This window comes from Callospermophilus lateralis, chromosome 13 (genome assembly GCF_048772815.1).
Source record: "Callospermophilus lateralis isolate mCalLat2 chromosome 13, mCalLat2.hap1, whole genome shotgun sequence".
Classification (NCBI taxonomy): domain Eukaryota; kingdom Metazoa; phylum Chordata; class Mammalia; order Rodentia; family Sciuridae; genus Callospermophilus; species Callospermophilus lateralis.
Window position 1 is genome coordinate 56511858 of NC_135317.1, and position 21976 is coordinate 56533833.

The 21976-nt window shown below is 35.8% G+C and overlaps 1 protein-coding gene, 1 non-coding gene and 1 pseudogene across 2 annotated transcripts in view; 2 read left to right on the forward strand and 1 right to left on the reverse strand.

Moving 5' to 3' along the window:
• Smyd3 (SET and MYND domain containing 3) overlaps positions 1-21976 on the reverse strand; it is a 706977-nt gene that overhangs the window by 237667 nt on the left and 447334 nt on the right. The window lies entirely within an intron of this gene.
• LOC143379790 (U6 spliceosomal RNA) lies at positions 10569-10673 on the forward strand. Its single transcript, XR_013088566.1, has one exon. It is a non-coding gene; the product is annotated as a U6 spliceosomal RNA (small nuclear RNA).
• On the forward strand, positions 12138-19526 carry LOC143379495 (histone deacetylase 1 pseudogene; annotated as a pseudogene).

The following is a 21976-nucleotide window of genomic DNA, read 5'->3' on the forward strand; positions in this document are numbered from 1 at the left end:
TTAAACATTGAGATTAGAAACTGAGTGAAATATTAACTGGAAAAATCTGATATTATAATAGAAATAATACTGACCTTTGGATATAAACATTTATTAAGGTTAAAAAGAAGTTAAGTTATAAAGAAGCTGATTTTGAAAAGGCTTTACTGCTATGAACATAAAATTAGGTTGTTTTCATTCTAGCTTCATTGTAGTCTGCAGAGACTAAACTGAAATCAGCCATTTTAATTCAGAAACAATATTTAGGCTGCAGAAAGCAGAGTGGTAAACACCCTGCCTTTGTTTAAAATCTCTGAAACAGAAGGGATATTTCCTGTAATGGCATAAATTACACAGCCTCTAAAGTTATGCTGAAAAGACCCTTTCACTCTTGCAGCAATATGCAATTTTGTGGCTGTAATTTATTCAAACTGCTTAATAAAACCCTCTTCTTTTATCAGGAAAAAAAAGAATAAACAAAAAGCCAATAGCTCCATAAAAATGTTCAGGTAACATCACTCTACTTATGAGGCATAAAGTATTAATTATTAACTGTTGGTCAGGCACAATGAGTGAGCACTCTTCCCCCACAGGATATCTTCCTGTCAAGATGTCACCCAGAAATAACCCTTTAGATTATGGGAAAGGGCTGCAATTCCCCACAGTCCTTCTCCATAACCATAAACACCGTCAGAGTTGCAGTACCTGCCATGATCAGATCATCCAATACCTAGTTACATCTCTCTCTGCACTCCCCTGCATCCACATCTTTCCCACAAACACAGTAATAATTGATAGCATCTGTCTTTCAGAGGATTGCCAGCTATCAAGCTGCCTGTCCGGCACTAAAGGCTGTCCAGGCCAAAGAAGAAAGGGCATCCAGATAGAAAAGAGGAGAGCTTATAGCTTATGTCTAAATACTGGCACTTCCCTTAATTCACTGGACAACTGGTTCCAGTTCCTCAGCCTCTCAGCAAAGATGGGATCATAAAGATTACTTCTTTGTATTAAAGTGCTAGGAATCCAAATGTGATCATATCTACCATCCCTCTGATGTCTTCTGTACTGACATTTTCTTTCTGCTCTTTTTAGAGAAAAACATACACAATAGTATTACTGTAAAGTCATTTCCTCATTTTTAGTGATTCAAGATCAAGTGAAAACAGAAAACCAGAGAAGGCCACATCATATCATGACACAATTCTTGATAGGAAGGACTTGATTGTAGATTTGGAGAGTCAGACAGATCTGGAATGAAGTCTTACGCTCTACTTTTTTCTAGCTATCTAATCTTGGGCAAAGTAACTACTCTGGGCTTTAGTTTCCTCATCTGTAAATAATTAATAATAATAATAATAATAATAAACAAGATGCATACTTCAGAGGATCACTGAACATTGCATATTATATCAGTTTATTTGTGTTACTACAATGAAATATCTGGGGTAAGCTACCTATTTATTTATTTTTTAAAGAGAGAGAGAGAGAGGAGAGAGAGAGAGAGAGAGAGAGAGAGAGAGAGAGAGAGAGAGAATTTTAATATTTATTTTTTAGTTATCGGCGGACACAACATCTTTGTTTGTATGTGGTGCTGAGGATCGAACCCGGGCCGCACGCATGCCAGGCGAGCGCGCTAACGCTTGAGCCCCATTCCCAGCCCCAAAGCTACCTATTTAAGAAAAAAAAAAAAGAACCTGGCACAGGTTCTGATGAGGCCCCCTTTTGGCCAAAGTACCTCATAGCAGACAGCAGTGGCTAGAGCAGGTCCTGGAGGAAGGATCATAACAAGAAGCCAGAGAGGCTAGGTTCCCACAGTCCCTTCTGAGGACACACTCCAATGACAGAAAGACTTTCTACTTGACCCTGCCACTTACAGGTTCAATCACTTCCCACAATGATTCACTGGAGACACAACTCCCAACATGAAACTTGAGGGACAAACCATAGCAAATGCTAAACATCAAACTGCCATACAACCTCCCAATTCCTGAGCATTTATTCCAAAGACATAAAAACTTATATTCTCATAAGACCTGCATATAAATTTTAAGAGCAACTTGATTTGTAATAGTAAAAAGCTGGAAACAACACAGATGTTCTCCAACGGGTAAAAGGTTGAACTGTGGTCCATCCACATATAGACTAGTACTTAACAATAAAAAGGATGCATGCAACAAGTTGAATAAATCTCTAGAGAATTATGCTAAGTCAAAAAAAAACCAATCCCAAAATGTAAAATGCTGTATTTTTTATTTATATAACATTTTCAAAAAGACAAATTTATAGAAATAAAGTACAAACTAGTGGCTTTAATTGTTAAAAAGGAATGGTGTTAAAAGGTGTTAAAAGGAAAGGTGTTAAAAGGAATGGTGTTAAAAGGGCCATGAGAGAGATTCTTTTGGTGATGGAAATGTCTATTTCTTAACCATATCAAGGTAAAGGTTCTGGTTGTGATACTGTAAAGTCTAGCAAGATGTTACCATTGGCTCAGTAGTAGAATACATAATCACCATGTGTGAGGTCCTATATTTGATATCCAACATAAGATTACCAAAAAAAAAGTTGCTATTGTAGTAAACTAAAGGAGAGACAGATCTCTCTGAATTATTTCTTATACCAGTATGCAAATCTATAATTATCTCAAAAGGCTTAATTCAAAGAAATGAAAAATAATGTATTTAAGAAAATCACAGCAACAATTAGATAATATTTAGGATTGAACAATAATTAAGTAATTATTAAATATATGAAAAATCACCTGGCACGGTCAGATCTTGACAATAACAGAGGCTCACTAAATGTTCTTTTTAAAAAAAACTCTAAGAAGGTATGCACAGAAGGAATTTGCTCCAGCCAATTTTTGTTTATGGATCAAAATAAAATGTAATTCCACAAAAATGGTGTGATCAATACTTTTTAGTACATTTACCTTTTCTGGAAATTAGAACTTTGGGGAAAATGTGTATGATTTCATACCACACAGTTTAAGTCCACATACCCATGGTGTGGTATGGATTTGAAATATCCCTCAAAGGTCATGATGTAAAGGTGTGGGTGTCAGTCAGTGACACTATTAGGAGGTGATGCCTAGTTGGAGGTAGTCTGTCCTGGGAAAGGTCTCTGAAGAGTATATTTTGTCCCTGGCCCCCCTATCCCTCTCTCCATCCAGGTACCAAGAGGTGAATCTGCCAAGATGTTCTCCGAACTATAGATCCAGAAACAATAGAGCCAGTCAACCATGAACTGAAACCTCTAAAACTATGAACCAAAATGAATTTTTCCTCCTTTAAGCTGTTTCTCCCAAGTATTTTGTTGCAGTGACAGGACAAAACTGGCAAAATTGTGCAATTCAGATACCACCAATTTTCTTCATAAAAAATATGAATTAGTTGAATATGAATTAGTTGATGCAGAGGATTATGATCCAGTTGACCAAGAGCCAAGATTAAAAGAGAAGACTCAAGGCCAAAAATTAATTAGCATGTTCTTTTTAAGCACAATGAAGAAAAAAATGGAATGGGTAAAACCTGGTCTTAAGTACTCAAAATTCAGATCCAGTTAAGAAAGGAATAGTCTTACACATGAATATTCAGAGAACTGGAGAGCAGACCAGCCATGTGACAAGACCTGCAGAAAAGGGGAAGGTACGTGTGGCCTGGGATCTGAGTACCTGACTAGACAGGGCTGGGGAATGAAGAAGGGAAGTGGGAACATCTGAGCAGGATGCCAACTCTATACCTCAATGTTGAACCGTGTGGAAAACTATTGGTTGGAGCATGATGCTGACTTTTGGAAAGAATGTGGCAACCCTTAGTACTGATGCTGGCAGAGTAATCCCACATCTCCCAGAGATCATGTTCCTGCTGCCTGATCCATGCTGTAGGACTTAACCTGTATAAAGAAGCTCCTGGTTACTCCATGAGTAAGGGAAGCTCCTGGTTTCTCTCTCTCTCTCTCTCTCTCTCTCTCTCTCTCTCTCTATATATATATATATATATATATATATACACACACACACACACACACACACACACACACAAACACAGATATGAGAAAGAAAGAGAGAGAGAGAGAGAGAGAGAGAGAGAGAGAGAGATCTAAATTTGGGCCTGAAAAAATCCACATATTGTCCAAATATTTTTTGCTCTAAAACTAATTGAGTGAATATGTATTTTAATGATCAAAACCATGAAAATTTGCTATGTTAGACTCTCACTAGCCACATATTTGAGGAGCACAGGTTTTCAGAATGGCACTGACTATATAAATGCCATCTTGTTACAAGCCTTCCAGCTAGATGTGTTCCTGTAAGCTGTTATTCCTGACTTGAAGTAAATGGACGGAAAGGAGGGAGTTCTCAGGATGCCTCCTATGCCGCTCACTAAATAAGCCCTTTGACTGACTCCAACAGCAGGACAGGACTGTCGTTTCATGAGGTGAGCTACTGGCAGACAGATGCATCCGAATCACATTAATTGGAACCTCTTGTCACAGGATAGCACCATTTCAATTTCTCTATGGATGCTTGTGTGCTACACATGGTATCTGGCAGGTGTAAGAATCTCATCTCTGATTGCCTATATTCCCAATCTACTTTCTTTGCCTATTTTCTTACTGCAAGCAATTATGGCTGAAAATCAGTTTGCAACATGCGCTCATCCATATTCAGTTCCTTCCACTTCAGGCAAGTCTTGCCCAGAAAAAAAAAATAAATAAAAAGAGACAGATTTGAGATATTCACATTTGTTCCTATATTTTGATCCTCTGATTGTCCAAATGTTTGCTTGTTGATAACATACAGCTTGCTCCATGTCAAAATAAATATTCAAAAGACACGGCTCCAAACAACTAAAGTATATATGTAAAGTGAATCAAAAGTTTCAATACATCAGACTTACAGAAAGGAGCAGTCTGAATTAGCTAATGCAATGCTAGAGATTTAAAAAAAATAATGTTGAGGAAAACAAAGATTTAAGAAACAGTACCTGGTACTAACACACCAATGACAAGGTTAAGACAGGGTTAAAGAGGGCATATGGCTTTTCTCTGTACTCTTAACAATACAACTTAGTGTTAATTTCATAGGAGGACATAGTTTCCTCATTCTTTTTGTATGGCTTCATATTATTTCACTGAATAGGTATATAGCATCATTTATAAAAAATAGTCCCCAATTGATGGACATTTAGGTTATCTCCATTCTTTTCCTATCAGAAAATAAAATGCAGTTAATAGCCTTATATACTTATCTCTTCATGCATTTGCAAAAATATTTGTAGGATAAATTCCTATAAATATAATTGCTGTGTCAAAGTTTATATACATTTATAATTTTGAGGGACACTGCCTTTATACACACATATATCTATACCTATACAGTACCTATTTCCCTATAACAAAGTATGCTATTAAATATTTTGCTCTTTGCCAAGCCAATTATTAAAAGGTGACATTTTTGTAGCGTTTCATTTGCACTGATTTTATAATATTGAATTGAGGATATTTTCATCTGTGTTACAGGAGGCTAATCCCTGAGGACAGCATCACCTGAGTTTTGTTGGCTGGTAGCTTCTGGGAGGAACCAGTAGGAAACTGGAAGTTGGGCGGAGGAAGATCAAGGTATTTCTTTCCCATTTTTTTTTCCAATGCCTATTTCTCACAGTGCCTACATACTTCCATAATTACAGTCTCCTCTGTCCTCCCCCACTCCAGTTCCCAATGAGTTCAATAACAGCATTTTCTCTCTTTATGGTTCCAATCACAGAGAATCTGTTGACTTCTTGAGTTTGCTGGTCTGGGAGTATCACATCATCCCGTCCTGTCCCCCCCCCCCGCCCCCCCCCCCCGCCCCGCAATACAGTCCTGCCCCTACAGGTTACCCTTCATTTACATCTCTTCATTTGAACCATATGAGGAAAATATTTGTTTTTGTTTTGTTTTGCTGAGACACTAACTTACATATCTCTTGCCTATTTTTTCTATTGGATTGTTGATATTTTCATGTTGATTTATAATTAAAGCAGTTCATTATTCTTTAGAGCAAGAGTTGGCAAACTTTCCTGTAAAGAGCCAGACAGTAAATATTTCTGGATTTGTGGGCCAAAAGATTTCTGTTGCAACTACTTGATTCTGCCACTACTAAGTGAAGGCAGCCACAAACAATATGCAAAAGAACGAGTGTGGCTGTGTTGTAATAAAACGTGATTTACAAAACACTCAGCAGGCTTGATCTGGGCTTTGGTCTGTAGCTGCCAACCTTTGTGCTAGAGAAATCATTCTTTCTCTTACGATATGAACTGCAAATACTTTTCTCCCAGTTAGTTTTTAACATTTCCTTAGAGGTCTTGCCATGCAAAGTTTTTTTAGAATTTTTATTTTAACATAGTGCAATTTATCTGCTATTTATAGTTTCTAGTTTCTATGTTAGAGAAGAGTTAAGAAAACCACGAGAAAAGAAAGATTGTACCTTAAATGAACTTGTTAGCCCAGTTGTCTTCTTAATGAGACCACTATTCTGCCTTCTAAGACTTAATTAGTGAAACCTGTTTCTTAAGGAAAACCATTCATAGAAGAATAAAGCATAAAATAGAATCAGAACCTGACTACAGCAGAAGTTTCTACTCCCAAGGTATCCTGGGTACTCTCAGGCCATTTGATTTTAGACCTTAAAAACAATTTCTCTCCTTAGTCTCCACTAAGGACTCTAGGAATTGGAAAAAAGTTCCCTTACAACATATTCATGTAAATATTCCAGGAATTTTCCATTCTAGCAGGGCTGCCCATCCCCAACATTATTCAACTTCAGTGAAAGGGTGACATATGCTATACTTGGTGTTTCCATTTCAGACCCACACTTTGATTCCCACATGATTCTGCCCCAGGTCTAAAGACTTCAGATTTAGTTTGTAGTGAATTTAGTTTTCACCTTCTAGAAGTTAAACAAATATCTTTATAAAAATTTTGTAAGTAGAAATAGGAAAAGTAAAACATTACCAATTTAAATACCTGTTATTTACATAAACTAGATGAGGTTTTCTGTGGGAGGAAACTGGACATTCAATTTTTCACTGGGGGCTAGTATTTAAAAGTCATAATGAGTTTTGCTTACTTCTCCTGCTATGGAAAAGAAGACAAAGTTATATGTGAAGGAAAAAAAACACAGACTATAGAAATTTGGAGGTTTTGGCATAGATTTGCATCCTGAGGAATACAAATAGCAACAGGCAATAGCAATTTGAAATTTCTCACTTGAGTTATTATAAAAAAGGATCCTTGAAATTGTAGATGGCTGCTCTGTCCGTAGCAGAACAAATTTATTCCTAGTTAAGATATGCATATGCACATATATGTTTTTATTTATATGTTCATCCAGATGTAAACACAGGTATATGCAGACATACACTTACCTCATCTCACCATATTGTCTTTAGAGTTCATATTAGAAAATGCATATTCACCAAAACTAACATAAAAAAACTAAAGTAGTAAAGGTAAATATAAGCTTTGTGGGGGAAGAAAGACATGGCTCAACAACTAGTACAACATCTATGACGATCTCAGGCAACTTCTGAAATTCAACCACGTTGTTCCTATACCTGTATTCCTCAAACTGACACTTAAAATCTGGTCAGAGACTTCAAGTCTCCATTTACTAATTGATTCAATAAATTTTACCAAGTATTTCATGCGCAAGGAAGCCACTTGGGATTAAGAGTACTCGTAACTAGTGACAGTATAGTTCAAAGATCATTTATGTGGAAGTAAAGAAAGGCAAACCATCAAAATAGAAGCCACAATAGAAGTTTTCTCAATTGATTAGGTCATGTTGTAAGTGAGGCAAGGTCAAGGTTCAGTTCTCTTTTTGCCAATTACTTTTATTATATTTCAAAGACACAGGCCTGATTTGAGAGCTCACCACAGCTTACCATTACATCAAAAGAGATAGGAGGAGCTGGGGACATGGCTCAGTGGTGCAGTTTGCCTGGCATGCACGAGGCTATGGGTCCAATTCCCAATTCAACAACAAAAATAAATAAACAAATAAGAGATATGAGGAAAAAAAGAGTGGCTGAGCCTCAATTCTTTCCAAGTACTGGTGAAGTAATAACATCAATTCAGGGTGGATCAATGTCACTGTCTCAATATAAGTTACACTTAATGTCCAATGTGATCTGTGACTGTTAAAATTAAGACACTTATCCTGGGTAGCATTAAACTGAATTTATTCAGTCAATTTTACAAGATGCTACAGTGAAAGAGTATCAGCTTTTGTTTAATGTAGTGCTCTTTGGATGTTTGCTATACCATATTCTCAGTCAAACTATTATTAAGATACAAAGATTAAAATGGATTTACTGATAAGTGAATTTAATTAGCTCTAAGAAGAGGAATTAAAGAAATAGAAAAATACTGAGAGGAAAGCTTTCTGGCATTGACACCCACCATCCCAGCTTATTCATAAATCACCTGCTATGCTTCATGACCATAAATATAAGGATTGCTTCTGTTCATCTTTTTCTTATACAAGTATGATTTTGGGCCTGGAATGGCATTAACCCACTGTTTCATTTCTCTCAAAAGAAATATCCCAATAAAGCTGACACTGCCCTCAAAACACAAATTTCAGTAAGAATTTGCTAAATTACGCAAAATCCAAACCCAAAGGGAAACGACCATCTGCATTTAGTCACCCTGGGATGAATCCTTCTGGTGTGAAGGTTTTCAATGGCTTGTGTTAGACCTGTAGATCTAAACAAAGCTCCCAAGAGCCTCCCCTCAGGTCCAACAGACTGGAACAGCGAGCACAAAGGAAGAGGAATCCATCTGGGAGGTTCCGTCTCTCCTGTCACAACCCAGCAGAATGTATATAGCCTCACCAACACGACTTGCTAAGTTCCTGTGTGTTCTTTCATTTAAAACATGGGCTTCATATTAAAATATGTTGAAAACTCCTGTACTCTTTGATTCCTAAGCTCCTATAGAGCTCTAAAATATTATGGTACATAATTCACTGATTCTACTGCATCTTAATGTTTGCTCCCTAGAATTTTGTTTGAAAATCATGTAAAATATTGCACAAATGGCAAAAAAAAAAAAAAGAAAAAAACCTGGAAGATAGATGGTTTTTCTATCTCTGAAGTATAATTGTTAAAGAATTACATGGTAGGACAAACATAGGAACATCTACCATCCTGAAGGTGGGAATAAACTCATATAAAGTGAAAAGATTTTATGTTCTTCACCCTTTCTCCCAACTGTGTTTTTCAAAATAAAGCCAATGTGAAATATCAAAGGACAAAATTTTGCAACTGTTGAAATTAACACATCTTTCTAGAATTTATAATACTAAATTTCTGGTTACTTATTCAGAGTTGAACTTTTCTGTGAGAGAGGAGTATTATATACACCTGGCATCTGTGTATGTATCCACATATTGCCGGGGCCCTAAGCATGCTCACAATAAGCCCCAAAACTATCCGGCACACAATTCAACAATTATTCTGCTCTCTAAATAAGAAATCCTAAAGTCAAAGGAAGCAAGCTATTTATACCAAGTGTGGTCCAATATACTGCATGTATCAGAAAAATCACCAGTTCTAGTTCTAGAAGAGAATGAGACAGGTTATAACCTCTTTTGCAGTGAATTCAGATAGAGGTATAGTGTTTGCCTACCATGTGTGAGGCACTGGGTTTGGTCCTCAGCACCACATAAAGATAAATCAATCAATCAATCAATCAATAAAAATTATTGTTTCCATCTACATCTAAAAAAATTTTTAAAAAAGGAAAAAAGTATGACCAAATACATATGCTTTAATCATACACTCCCTAGATAAAACTACCAATAAGAATGAGGCACTTTGGGCAAACATTTTCTCTAAAACCCTCCACCACAAGACTGGTTTTATTCTACTCATTTCACAGCTAAAGAAACTGGGCCCAAAAGAAATCTGTCCTAGGTCTTATGACTGATAAATAACACTGAGAATGTGACCCCTAAGTCCATGTGATTCCAATGCTTGTGTTTAAACGATAGAAGGCTATATATAGAAAATAGGTAGCCACATCCCTCTAAACTCTGCCATTACATAGATCATACATTGTATTTCTGGCCATCACCAGAGCTAACTAATATTTATAAGATGATGCCCTATATTCACAGATATATAGTAAATATTGTGACAATTGGGAAAGTTAAGATAAGAAACAAATTAATATGACAAGAAAAATGTAGGGTAGAGTGAAATTCACAGGAAATTTACCAGAAAACGGTAAGGAATATATATAAATATGGCCCAAAGACATTATATATAGAGGGTGGGGGCATGCACTGAGGCAGGAGGATTGCAAGTTCAAGGCCAGCCTCAGCAACGTAGTGAGAACCTATCTCAAAATTTTAAAAAATAAAAAAAAAGAACTGAGAGTGTAGCTCAGTAGTAAAGTATCCCTGGGTTCAATCCCCAGTACCAAACAAATAAATAAATAAAGGGCTGGGGGTATAGCTCAGTGGCAGATTGTTTGCCTAGTGTACACAAGGCCCTGGGTTCAATCCCTAGCACTACAAAAATTTTTAAAAATAACCATACATTGTGTTCACTTTGGCAGCACATATACTAACTGAAATTATATGGAGAAGATTAATATGGTCTCTATGCAAGCAGGATATGCAAATTTATAAAGTGGACAACATTTTTGTTACAGTTAGAAGCAAGAAGTACTGGTGTGCTGTTGCACAGGAGTGTGACTACAGATAACAATAAGGAACTGTAAATTTCAAAAAGCTAGAAAAAAGTATATTAAAAGTTTTTACCATAAAAATGATTAAATGTTCAAGGACATAAATATTTAACCTCATTTAAAAATTACACAATACATACATGTATTAAAACATCACATTACCCCATTAGATATGTAATATATATATTTGTTAAGTATCAGTTAAAAATAAATTTAAATTTTTAAAAAGAACCATACACTCAGACAAATTATAAATTCCTAACTGAAAATTAAGCAACAAGGAGTATAGCGGCTTCAACTGCTGCACATGTCAAACCATAAAATATTCTATAGTAATTAATTTTTGTTCTTTGTGAATAGTGTTCAATCATCTACAATACTTAATGATTTAACATTATCAATGAGCCAATTCTACAATAGGCACCTTAATGTCTTAAGTTAAAAAATGTTTTGCCTATCCCTCTAGAAGAAACCAAAACTGCATTCATCTATTGTTCGTTTATGCTTTTTTCTTTTCATAGAAACCCTTTTCCTCCCTTTTCTGACAATTTATCTCTTCCTTTATTTATGCTTTTTCCTTTGCATAGAAATCCTTTTCCTCCCTTTTCTGGCAATTTATCTCTTCCTTTATCTTAAAGATTGAGCCTCAAATTCAATTGTTAAAAGCCTTCCTAAACTCCATTCAGTTTGTCTTCCCCCCCCTGTCCCCAGGAACTCTACATTTACCTTTATGCAAAGTCTTAACCACCTATTTCCCTGGCATCCCCTTTGCTGGATTAAGTTCTTTTGGGCTATTTCTGGGCCTCTGAATGGTACCTGCTCTATTAATAAATTATTCTCTGGAATAAATAAAAAATCTCATGAATCAAATGCCCAAATAAAATTTACAAAGTGCATGGGGAAGTTTTTCTCTTTTTTTGATCATTCTCCCTACTTTAACCTCACCCTTAACTACAAGCAAATAATTACATACCATCACACACACACACACACACACACCACATTCATTCTGTCCAGTCCATGGAGTAACTGCCTTCACTATCTTTAATATCAAAATTAGACAAAGGAGAATCAAAAACTTGAGATTTTCTAGTAATTCACAAAAATTACATAATATGCTAAAAGTCTCGCCATGTATTGTAGCCATTCAATTAAACCAATATTCCCTAAGGACACATTATTGTGTAAAGAACTACAAGTAAAAATTTAGGCACTCATGTATTCTATACACAAAATGCTTGAATAAACACGAGATATCCAGAAAGTTCCAGAAAAGAGTTAAGTACTGCATATATTGAAATTATATCTTGGGATAGGAGCAACATTACCAAAACAACAATTATTTTAATTTGGGGGATGACCTGAAATACAGAGACTAACTCAATAGGATACATGTGTGGTTCTCATTCTTTGGACAAATAATGGGACAAAAATTAAACACACATGTTCTCCTGCAGGGCACAAGTTTGTGAGAAAGAATCAGGCCAGACTTGGAGTGAGATACTAGATGATAATTTGATAAATGCTGTTTACCTTTAAAATGTGATTAAACAGCATTTATAATGAACATGCTTAGAAAATGATGAATAATGTATCATACGTGCAGTAAAGGATAATGGGAAGTGATTGTCTGCGGGGGTAGTTTTTCCCTGGCACTGGCCCAAAGCCATTACAGTGTGTTTTCCCATTTCTTATGAACACTGGAGTTAGAACTCTGCCAGAGGCAAAAATCCTGAGTACAGCGCAGACTACAGAAAGATTCCTACCCACAACTTCTGGGATCTTCAGGTAAAGGCAAATCGGTAAGAACACTCATTTGGAAATAGTCAGTATTAACTATCACTGAAGCAGTATCCTTAGGTGGTTCCTGATGAGATGAGGAAGTCCTTCTAGGTGTGCTCTGCTGCTATTCTCCAGGACTTCAATGAGATTCTTTTATAATCTGTCTAGTCCAAGACTTGATTGTAAAAATGGAAAGAAATCATTCCACAAAATAACATATATTCAAATTTTCTTCTAAACCAATAGTATCATAAAAAATTAAATGCATACCTAATCTGGGCTGATTCACAGTGTATATTTCTAAATTAAGAGGAATTCATTGTGCTGGAAAAAACATAACTTGGATGTAATTTTTAGCACAAATTATGACTCATGGTCCAATCTATAGGAAATAACTTCAGCAAGTTTATATCCATACATACTGACCTAACATGTTCTGGATGAAGACATTGGTGTTCATACTACAATGAAAATTAGAACTCCATGTAAAACAGAAATTTATAGGATGTCTACTTTGTCTTCAGAGCAATGTACACAAGCCAGTTGACAATGCCAGTATAACGAACTTAATATAAATGGGTGGTATAGAGTCAAAATTTGTAGGTATATAAAAATAGAACTTATTTAGAGAAGAGTGGGTCTCTGTCTCATGGTTGGCAGAGAGGCTAGAGGTCACTGAGAACAAAGCACATGCAAACTAACTTCACAGGACACAATTTTATGAAGTATTTCCTACTCTGAGCAAAGATGTTGACGAGGTAATAAGGTCCCATATTTACATGTAACAAAGGATGTCTAGTAAAAATACTTAAATAAAAAAGAAGAAGTCTGGTAAATATGATAAGGAGAATTTTTAAAAATTCAATAGCAAATATAAGACAGAGTTGTAAAGTGTTAAAACCATTGTTATTAAAATGAGATGTTTTACAAGGGTAACTATCATTAATTCCTTTAAATGTTGCTTTAAATACTCTGCCTAATATAATAAGAAATTACTTAAAACATATACATGACATGTATTTATACATATACAGGAAGCAAGTGTCTTTACTTGCAGATAAGATTATATACTTTGGTGCTGGGGCTGTGTCTCAGCAGTAGCACAATTGCCTGGCATATGTGAGGCACTGGGTTCAATTTTCTGCACCACGTGTAAATAACTAAAGGTCTATCAACAACTAAAAAATTTTTTTAAAAAGATTATATACTTTGAAAAATCAATCTCTAATAAAAATACTAAAAGTAATAAGCAAATTTATTCACATAAATAGATGAAATAATTATGTAAAAATCACTACCTTTATACTGAAAATAAATAGGTAGCAAATGAAAACCACTTAATAAAAATTAGCAATACATAAATAGGATAAATTTAACAAAATATAACTTTAACATAAAAAATAGATATTATTGAAGAATATAAAAAATACAGGAACAAACAGATAAACACATGTTCCTATAGAGAAGACTAATCTCCAGTTCTAGTTACAAATCACGGATTGCCAATGTATGTGTGTGGTGACTTCATTTGCAGATTCTGAAAAGCATGCAGTACATATTTAATAAAATCAGCTGATCAGGGCTGGATTTGTGGCTCAGTAGTAGGGTGCTTGGCTAGCATGCGTGAGGCACTGAGTTCAGTTCTCAGCATTGCATATAAATAAACAAAATAAAGTCCATTGACAACTAAAAATCTATTTAAAAATCAGCTGAACTGGGCTAGGACTCTATCTATCATGTTAATTGGGAAACAAATTAGCACTTAATGTAAAATGGGCAGAAGATATAAAGCCACACTATAAATTGACATTTTCTAATAATAAGCCTATGAAATTCCTCTCACACCTACTCAATGAATGGCTCACAAATCCTTAGGAGAAGTTAGTATTACTGCATAACCCATCTAAATGTTTCAGGAATTAATTACCACTTAAATATCTCACTGGTAAATACTGGCCTCAATCAAGATGAAATTATACAAATTTTCAGATAAAGGTGGTATATACTGGACAATGTCAAATAGAAGTTGATTATAATATCAGTAAAGAAAACAATATTAGAGAGCAAGTAATCAATGTTTTAATACAAGTAACAAACAGCCTTCCACAGAATCATAGATTATAGCCCCAAATTATAAGACAGTACTCTTTTCATTTCAAAATGAACGAGAGGTTTACTGTAGGCTTTCATTAGACCCAAACTCATTTCTAGAATTTTCTTTCTTACTATAATTAAGAGCATCATCTGAAAGTCCTGAAGTAGTAGCCCTATCACGATTTCCAGCCAGGCAGGCTCTCACACACACAAAAACACATGTATGCAGATACATAGAGATAATTTTTTGCTATGAATTCAAAAAAGATCAATGTACCATATACTTATCAAGACAGTTAGGCCATTGTGCATAGGAAGCTGGACAAAAGATGAGGGTCTCAAAGCCATGCCAGATTGGGTCACTGTTCACCTAGAATAATCTAAGGTAGTCTACCAAGAGGAACAATATTAATCACTAATGATGAAGGGAGCAAAGACATGTGAATGAAGAAGTGTTTCTGAGTGTCAGGTCCAGTGTACAGAATCATAAAAAGCAAAAATAATTCCTAGGATAGACATGAAGATCAGGAGTTAAGAGCTATGACTACAGCAAAATTGGTCTTTCTAACTAATTTAGAATGCAAACTGTGGACAGAGGTTGTTGTAGGCTTTTGTTATGTTGTACCCGTTTCATGTTGTGTCTGTATGATCACATAGTTGCACACATGTATGTAAACAAACCCAGAGGTAGCAAGAGAGGTGCTGGTTTCATGACTTAAAGAAGTTGGGTAAAACTAATGTTTCAACTAAATATTAACCAGGAACCTAGATTTTAATACTGTCCCATACGGAGTAACAATTAAGAATTGCTTAGGACAAAATAAATTATCCAAGTAGAAAGAAAACTTAAATGTCATTAGAATTATATAATAAAAGCTATAAGAGCAAATTGAAGACCACTGATATACCTTTATTCAGAAATAGAAAATTATGAAGAGAAAGACATCTTAAGTACAATTCTTTGGAAAGATAAGATTTTTTTCCCTAACCACAGCTTAATATTAATTTTTTAAAACCTAACAGGCCAGGGAATTACAACAAAAGTTGGTCATCATCTAAAATATGGGAAATTACTCTTTTTAATTTTCAAAAACAGCTTTATTAAATTGATATTTTCAACAACATTTGTACAAGGGTTTCTTTATACCCATGCTCATATGCTCTGGATACCTACTATTATTTAGACTTTTTTCTTTTTTACTTCTAAGTATTCTTTTTATTTATCTATTTTTAGTTGTAGATGAACACACTACCATTATTTAATTTATTTATTCAGGGGAAAATTACTCTTAATCTTTGCACAGATTATGTGACTAAGACTATCAAGAGTCACTTTCTCTTTTCAAATCCAATCCATTTCTATCTTAGATATTTATCACTGATGCTGGAAAAATTAGCAATTAAACTGAGGGCCATAAAATTAATTTCTTCTACAGTATAAAAAAACACAGCAAAGAAAATGTAATTTCATATTTCTTTGAAATAGATCATGCCAACTACTTTAGATTTTTTTAATTTCCCATATGTATCAGAACACCATTCTCAAATGGTACTCTCTCTAAACAACAAACTTCTCTTATTAATTATTTTGAACACTGCATGCACACAGAAGTAGGCAAAATTGGAAGGAAGAACTTTCCAAGAATAAATGAACAACTGAATCAGAAAGGCAGATCTGAAATTTTATTTTCATCAGGCACTGCTGGCATGATCACAAAATTTAAAAGACCCAAATGATTCTGCATAAATCTAGCTCATCATCTTTCTTATAAAAAGTCCAGCTTTAATGAAGTCCATAATGATCTGGATAAAATGCATTTAATTAGATTATAAACTGCAACATAAAACAGCTGCACCATGCCTTTTAACATTTTCTTCTCTGAAGATCAGAGGACTGAAAAGGGGTTATAAAACAGCCCATTCATTTTTCTTGTCTTTTAAAAGGAGGAGAAAGAACCATTAGGCACAACTAAAGTTCCAGACAACTTTTATCCAGTGAAATCCAAGTCTGCCATATCGTGAGACCTCACACAAGGGCATGATGATGGTGTCAGGTGACAAACACATCAATAGGATGGCATGGGATTACACAACTCTGGGGAGTTCTAATGATTTCTTATGTGATACTGATAGTATAAGACATGTTTTATGCTTGATGGTATCTAAATAAGACACACAAGAAAGAAAAAAACTAAGACTAGTTAAAATACATTTCAGAGATAATCCCAACATGATTCTTTATCAATAAGCAAGTCTACTGTGAATTTGAGATGATGAACTAAAGCTCACTCTATTCACCCACACATGTATCTATCCACTCAGATAGGTCCTTTATTTAATTTTGATTGTAGGAAGACAGGAGGTAAGAAACAGGCATACAAAAATGGTTTAGTTCCTCATATATGTACCTACACATGTCCCAAAGGTATTATCTTGACTACTAGAAACTAGAGCCCAGGCTCTGGAGTGAATAGCTCTCTTCTGAATCCCAGTTGCCACATTTATTAACCCTATGACTCAATTGCTACATCTATATACAATGAAAACAGTACATATTTGTAGGGTAATTATGGTGGATTAAGTGCATAACATTTAGGATTTGGCCTGGTTTATGATAGGTGTTCATTAAGTTAAATCACAATCCAGAATGGCAAGCGTAGTTAATAGAAATTAAATAACATCTTTAAATAAATGAAGAGATATACCATGTTAATAGATGGAAAGATTCAAAGTCAGATGTCAAAATTCACCTAAGTGATCTACATTCAATTCCACTGCAATCAAAATAACAGCAAGCTTTATAAAAAAAATATTGAGCTGATTCTAAAATGTATATAAAAAGAAAAGCAATTTTAAATATCCAAATCAGTTTTTAAAAAAAGAAAGAAAAACTTATAGGGCATTCACTATTTGATTTCAAGACTTACCAAAAAGCTACCCTAATCAAGATGGTGTGGCATTAAAGAAAGAATTGAATGTAGAATCTAGAAATAAATCTATACAAATGTTATATCAGTCAAGCTGTGAACAAAGTACTTGACAAGATCAACTTAGGGATGAAAAGTTTATTTTGAGCTCATAGTTTCAGAGATTTAATCCATGGTAAACTGACTCCATCCCTCTAGGCCCAAGATTAGGCAGAACATCATGGCAGAAGGACATGTCAGAGAAAAGTTACTCACCTCATAGCAGCTGGGAAGCAGAGAGAGAGGGGAAGGGGCTACAGAGAAGATGAACCTTTTCATAGAATTCCTCCAGTCATCCACCCTGCTACCCATGCCCCACATAATTACAGTTACCACCCAGTTAGTCCATTCAAACTAGGATGACTGATTAGGTTATAGGTCTTATAATCTGATCATTTTACTTCCTGCATTAACATAGCAGATTTTGGGGGAACACCTTATATCCAAACCATAACAAATATGGTCAATTGATTTCCATCAAAGATGCAAACATAATTCAGTGGGGAAAAGAAAGTCTTTTCAACCAATGATGCTGGAAATTTTTTCCAATTGGGATACATGAATGGTAAGTGAGTACCAGCTCTGATCTCACACCATATTTAAGAATTAATTGCAAAAATGGATTATAAATCTGAATGAAAAAGCTAAACCACAAAACTCCTAGAGGAAAATCTTTGTGACTTTTCAAAAGAAAATAATTCTTAAGTAAAACAAAAAAGGGGGAGGGCAGATTGATAGACTGATGAGAGGGTCAGGAGGTGAGCAGCATGGCATATGCTCAGGGCACCAGGACAAAAAGACTGCTACTACTATGATGGAGATGTTGGAAAGTTACTATCATGAAGAAGGCCACCCAAAGAAGCCTCACTGAATCCACGATTCTTAGTGCACCACTATAGTCTCCATTGAAAAATGGAAATCTATCACCCTCACAAAGCCAATGCTAAGGAGGTGGCCAAGTACCACAGCAATAATTACATTAAATTCTTGTGCTTCATCTGTTCAAACAGGTCCAAGGTGGCCAGCAGATGCAGAGGTTTTGTATTGGTAAGTATTCTTCAGTATCTGATAGCCTATTTGAGTTCTGACAGTTGTCTACCAATGGCTCCATGGCAAGTGCTATGAAACTTAATAAGCATCACATAGTCATCACTGTGAACTGGACCTGGGCCTTCATCATGCAAATAAGTCACAGGGATCTGGCTCCTGTTAGGTTAACAATATCATCATGGTCATCTAGGAGCTGCTCAAGTACCACCACAGGTTGCTGTATGTTGACACTGATATTCGCATAGCAATGTATAGAAGAGGTCTCCTATATAGCACAGACCCACTCATAACTGTGTTCCTCAATAAGTACAAATAGTACTTTGTGCCCCTCAATAAATACAAACAGTACTTCCCTGGAACTGGGGACTTTGGAGTACTGGGACTGGCATAGTCAAGTATTATAACTTGACTGACTATATCAGCTCCAAGATGGGCTTGATGATGAGTCTGATGAGGTCATTTTCAGGTTGGTCACAAACCAAGTAACGGAGATATTCCAACCTAATGTGGTGGTCTTATAGTGTGATTCAGACTTCCTATCTGAGGATCAGTTAGGTTGCTTTGATCTAACCATCAAAACAATGCCATGTGTATGAAATCTGTGAAGATCTTCAACCTGTCTGTGCTGACACTGGAAGTGGGTGCTAGACCTATTTAACGAGTATGGCCCTGGATATAGAGATTCCTAATAAACTTCCATACAATGGCTAATTCAAATACTTTACACCAGATTTCAAGCTTTAGATCTGTCTTTCCAACTTGACTGACCACAACACAAATGAGTATCTGGAAAAGATCAAACAGCAGCTGTCTGAGAACCTGAAGATGCTGACTCAGAGGAAATTGGCAAAGAGGAGAAAGGAGACCCTGACAAGTTACCTTGACCTTTTCCTCTGGCAAAAACAAATAAATAAATAAATAAATAGAAAAAAGAAAAGGAAGGAAAAAAAAAAAAACTTGCCTTAGACTCTGATGAGGAGGGAGAGATTCTAAATACAAAAAAGCCAAGACAGCCAGGTGCCATGAGGCTGTCTTGGCTCAGAAGGCTGAGGCAGAAGGATCATAAGTTTAAAACCAGTCTCATCAATTAGTGAAGCTCTAAGCAACTTAGCGAGATCTGTCTCAATATAAAAAATAAGAAAGCCTGGGATGTGGCTCAGGGGTTAAGCACCTCTGAATTCAATCCTCAGTATTAACAAACAAACAAACAACAAAAACAAAACAATCAAAAAAAAAAAAAAAAAAAACAAGCCAAGATAGCAAGATAGTCAAAACAGAGAATGAAAAAAGAGAAAGACCCCCCAAATGTATAAGACATAAATGTTCCCAGATATTAGACAGAAATCAGGATCCTGATCCCAGTGCAGGGTCCAGTGCAGGACTTAGGACCCTGTAACTGTTAACTCTTGTATCAGCTACCTTACCACCCTTCCACAGCTCAGCTTTTTTTTTTTTGGTGGAAATTGAACTCCGGGCGTTGTGCATACTAAGCATATATTCTACCAATGAGTTATACCCCAGCTTTCCCAGTTTAAGTTCTTAATTTTGAACCATAAAAGGTGCCAGGTCTGAGTGAAAGAGATATTTTTATGTAGTCATAAGACAAAATTTTGAAATGCCAAGTGCCTATTTAGTAGCTTTGGAAAAGTGCCCTAGTTGAGTGCTCTAGAAGGGGTGGCTGGATCTTCAGGGACCCCCTGTTGAGGTTCCAAAAATAACATAAGTCATTTTAAGATTGGTTCTGTTCTCATACCTTCCCATTGACCTCAAGTGAGCTAAGAAATTCATATTGCCTGCCCTCTGTCTTCTCCTAATTCTGCAGGTAGTAGTTGGTAGTCTAGTTTCTTTTATGAGATACTATTTTTTTGTGAGACTCTCTATAATAAAATGATACATTTCTCTAAACATCTACTTTATAAACATTAACCATAAAAGAAAAAAAATTGATAATTGGACTTTATCAAAGTTAAGACTTTGGTCTTTAAAAGGTACCATTAAGGAAACAAAAAAGGAGTTGGCATGGAGGCACAGAGGCTGAGGCAGAAGAATTGTAAGTTCAAGGCCAGCCTGGGCAACTTAACCAGACCCTGTGGCAAACAAAAAAATAAAATAAAAAGGACTGGGGATGTGGTCCAGTGGTAGAGAGCCCCTCAGTTCAATCCCAGGTACTGCAAAAATAAATAAACAAATGCACAAGAGGTGGGGGGATAAAGAGAAAATATCTGTAATGCATATCTGACAAATGACTTGCATCCATGTTACATGAAGAATGCTTAGAATTCAACAATATGAAGGCAAACAACCAAAAATAGGCCCCAAAATTGAAAAATTACTTGGAAGAAAATATACAAATGTCAAATCTCTCTCTCTCTCTCTCTCTCTCTCTCTCTCTCTCTCTCTCACACACACACACACACACACACACACACACACAAACACAAACACACACGATGAACTGCACCCAGATCCTCTTGCCTCAGCCTCCCAAGCAGCTGGGATTCTATTCAGCAATAGAAAGAAGTAAATTTCTGACAGACCCAAGAACATGGATGTGTCTCAAAACCATTATGCTAAGTGAAGGAAGGTGGATGTAAGGGCATATAATGATTTCACTGATGTAAAATAAATTAATAGATAGTGACAAAAAGGAAATCAATGAATGGCAGGGCCTGGGAGGAAAGGATCGACTGGAAAAGGGTACAAGCAGAAAAGTACAGTGGTCTCCCCTTATCTGATAGTTTCCCAGTCTGCCGATTCAGTTACCTGAGGCCAACTGTGATCTAAAAATTACTAAATGGAAATGAAACAGAAATAAACAACCCATAAGGTTTGAACTGTGCACCATTCTGAGTGTGCAATGAAATCTCACACTGTTCGGCTCTGCCCTGATCATCTCCTCATCTAGTTCGACCCTGCTGAAGATGCTACCTGCCTGTTAGTCCTTCAGTTTCTGTGATCAGATCAACTGTTGTAGTATTATAGTATCATGTGTTCAAGTAACCTTTATTTTCCCCAGTAATGCCCCCCACAAAAAAAAAAACAAAAAACAAGAGTAGTGATGCTGGCAATTTGGATAAGATAATCCATAAAGTGACTACTTTACACGAAATGGTAAAAGTACAGTAAGATATCTGAGAGTTAGACTACATCCACGTAACTTTTATTGTTGTATATTGTTAAAATTGTTCTATATTATTATTGTTACTGGCAGCCTCTCCTTATGACTAATTTATAAATTAAACTTTATTATAGGTATGTATAGAAAAAACAGTTCATTCGGGGTTTGGTACTGTCTATACGTTAGACATGCCTTGGGGGTTCCAGGCATCCCCTGTAGATCCTGGAAGGACTCCCTTACAAAAAAGGGG